We start from the raw sequence: 3,995 nt of genomic DNA on the forward strand, positions 1-3,995 counted from the left end.
ATTTCCATAACATATTAATAAATCATTTATTCCAATTTATTAATCAATTAATAAATTCTCCCTCTTCCTCAATAAATCATCATGTCTAGTTGCACGTGTGAAGGCAGCCCAAAAGGACCATGTCACTATCAATTCAAGTACATACCAAATATAGTTATGGGCTTAGACACCTAATCCAACAGTCTCCAACTTGGATAAGCCTAATAACTATAGCTGCAAGTATGACTTAAATTTTTGATAAGCAATCGTAGCTCTTAAAGCTTTTGTTGAACTTTGACCTAGTCAATTGTGTGTCCTAAGATAAGGGATCATATAATCCTCCGTTCTGCAACATATCAAATGAACAAATGACATGGAACAAAACCATTATCATTGTTCAAAAGTTTGCTTCCCAATTTCTGATTTGTAATGACAAAGAACTTAATCGAACACATCAATTCAGTCCTGATCGGGCCCGGCATATAAGTCAACACCAAATCATCGAGGGGCCCAAGATATTGTTTTTTCCCCTTTGGTAAAAAGGAACAAATAAACTTTGACTCATATGCTTGTAATATTTACTCATCAAATCATGTAGAACAATACGTTTTATAACACCAAGTTACTGATGTGTGTACGCATTATTAATGCACAACCAACTTGTAAACAACAACTCATATATCTCAGTTTAAAGATTATACGATATTATCATCTCAGAATTACTCGTGATAAACTCCATGAAGAAATTCCCTGAGTGTGGGTTTAATCCAATACTTAAATCCCTATTTCAAAAGTACTCATGAATGTTGCAGCAAACCATTGCTATATCTAAACACTTAGACAATCTACAATCCAATTCATGATAGCCTTAATTCACTACTTACTTCCAAAGTATGATCGAGTGTGTATATTTGAATAATCTAATTATTCAGGAAGTAAAACATGCAAAAGTAAAAAAATGATAAATAATTGACAAAAGATAGTAAATGATACTCATAAATAAATCTCTATTATTTAATCACCAAATGTCAATTACATTTATTTGTTACAAGTTTCTAAATATCTATCTAATCACTAAAACTAATATTATCTTTCAGACCAATGATCCTTGCATGTTGAACGTGCTTAATCCTACTAAGACCCTTTGTGAGGGGATCGGCAGGATTCTCTTTTGATAATATCCTCTTAACGATGAGGCTTACTTCTTCTACAAGATGTCTGATAAAGTGATATTTTCTGTCAATATGTCTTGATCTACCATGATCTCTTGGTTCCTTATTCAAGGAAACCGTTCCTTCATTATCGCAGAAAATTTCCATCGGCTCCTTAATGGCTGGTACTACTCCAAGGTCTCCAATGAAGTTCTTCATCCATATAGCCCCCTTCGATCCTTCGCTCATGTCAATGTACTCTAATTCACTGGTTGAATCAGCCACTGTCTCCTGCTTGGAACTTTTCCAAGTCACTGCTCCTCCATTAAGGGTAAACACCCAGCCTGACTAAGAACGGAAGTTGTCTCTGTCTATCTGAAAGTTGGCATCACTATACCCAGTAACTCTTAAGTCGTCACTACCACCAAGCACAAGGACCCAGTCATTTGTCCTTCGTAGATACTTAAGGATATTCTTGACATCTATCCAATGAGTTTTACCTGGATTTCACTGATATCGACTAACCATGCTCAAAGCAAAAGCCACGTCAGGGCGAGTACATATCATAGCATACATGATCGATCCAACGGCGGAAGCATATGGGACTCGACTCATTTCCGCTATCTCTGCATCGGTGCTCAGACTCTGAGTCTTACTCAGCTTGGTATTGCTCAGGATAGGTAACTCCCTTTTCTTTGAATTCTCCATGCTAAAACTCTTTAGCACCTTATCCAAATATGTACCTTGACTAAGTCTAATTAGTCTTCTACTCCTATTTCTTAAAACCCTTATTCCCATAATATAAGAAGCCTCTCCCAGATCCTTCATAGAGAAACATTTTCCAAGCCAGAACTTAACTTCTTGCAAGGTTGGAATGTCGCTTCCTATAAGTAGTATGTCATCAGCATACAATACCAGGAAGGTGACTTTACTCCCACTAGCTTTGACATATACACAAGATTCATCTTCACTTCTAGAGAAGCCAAACTCTTTAATCTTCTCATCCAAGCAAACATTCCATCTACGAGAAGCATGTTTCAATCCATGGATTGATTTCTCAAGCTCACACACTCTATTGGGGTATTTAGCATCCACAAAACCCTCTGGCTGACTCATGTAAACATCCTCAGCCAACATTCCATTAAGGAAAGCGGTTTTGACATCCATCTGACAAATTTCATTGTCATGAAATGCAGTTATGGCTAACATAACCCTAATAGATTTAATCTTAGCCACCAGTGAGAAGTTCTCATCATAGTCAAGCCCTTGGGTTTGAGTAAAGCCCTTCACAACCAATCGAGCCTTGAAGGTGTGCACCTTTCCATCCATGTCGATCTTCTTCTTGAAGATCCATTTGGACCTAACTGTCTTACGACCTGGTACATTGTCAACCAAGTTCCAAACTTGATTGTCATATATGGACTGGATCTCGGTGTCCATTGCCTCTTTCCATTTAGTAGACTCAGGACCCGCCATGGCTTCCTTGTAGTTAAAAGGCTCATCTAAATTTACTAGTGTACCATCAGTCCATCACTGATAAACATATCACCATTTGTAGTTATATGGAAACCATAGAACTCTGGTATCATTCTAACTCAAGTGGAACGTCTAAGAGGTAAAGACTCGTCAATAGGTTCAACAGGAATTTCTTCCTCGGTTTGAGTGCTAGTGTTAGAGGTTCTTCATCCCTTGGCTCTTGAATCTCTTCAAGATCAACTACACTCCCACTATCCTCTTTTCATATGAGCTCTCTCTCACTCGCAAAAGACTTCTCTTCATGCTACAAAGACCACATTCTCACTAGGTCTGTAGAACAGGTATCCAAAGGACTTTTGTGGATAGCCGATGAAAATACATCGCTCACTTCGAGGTTCAACCTTGTTATGAGTCTCTCGTCTAATGAAAGATTCATAACCCCAAACCTTGATATGTGCCAACGAGGGAACCTTCCATGTCCACATCTCGTGAGGTTTTTTGGAAACCTTCTTTGTTGTAACAAGAGTAAGAATGTGTGTGGCAGTCTCTAAGACATACCCCCAGAATGAGATTGGTAGTGAAGCTCGACTCATCATGGAACGAACCATGTCCAAAAAGGTTCGATTACGTCTCTCAGCCACATCAATAAGTTGTGGTGTCCTAGGAGGTGTCAAATGTGAAACAATTCCACATTCCTTGAGGTAGTCGTGGAAATCGATACTAAGATACTCACCACCTCTAGCAGATCTGAGCATCTTGATCTTCCTGCCCAATTGATTCTCGACTTCATGTTTGAACTCTTTGAACCTTTCAAAGGTTTCTGAATTATGTTTGATTAAGTAGATATATCCATATCTGCTATAATCATCGGTAAAAGTCACCTAAAATACATTTCCATCCCTTGTGGTGGATCTGAAGGGACCACACACATATGTGTGTATAAGATCCAACAATCCCTCACCTTTATCACATGAACCCGTGAAAGGAGATTTAGTCATCTTTCCAAGTAAACAAGACACGCATGTATCATCGGACCTTAAGTCAAATGATTCCAAAACTCCATCCTTTTGGAGTTGGGCAATACGTTTTTTGTTGACATGTCCAAGATGACAATGCCATAAGCATGATTTTTCTAAACCATTAGATAAATCAATTTGTAGTACACTGTTTCCTAAATTGTCTACAACCATCATATTTTCATAAACGCCATCACAAGGTAATGCTTCAAAATAAAATACACCATTATAATAAGCATGAATAGAACCATTCTCGTTATCAAAATAATATCTAAAACCTTGTCTATATAAAATGTGAATGAAATAATATTTCTTGTCATTTCTGACGAGTAGAAATAATTATTTAAATCTAAACATAATACACTAATAAGCA

The sequence above is a fragment of the Lactuca serriola genome, chromosome 6, assembly GCF_051521515.1.
Source record: "Lactuca serriola cultivar US96UC23 chromosome 6, Lser_US96UC23_V15, whole genome shotgun sequence".
Classification (NCBI taxonomy): domain Eukaryota; kingdom Viridiplantae; phylum Streptophyta; class Magnoliopsida; order Asterales; family Asteraceae; genus Lactuca; species Lactuca serriola.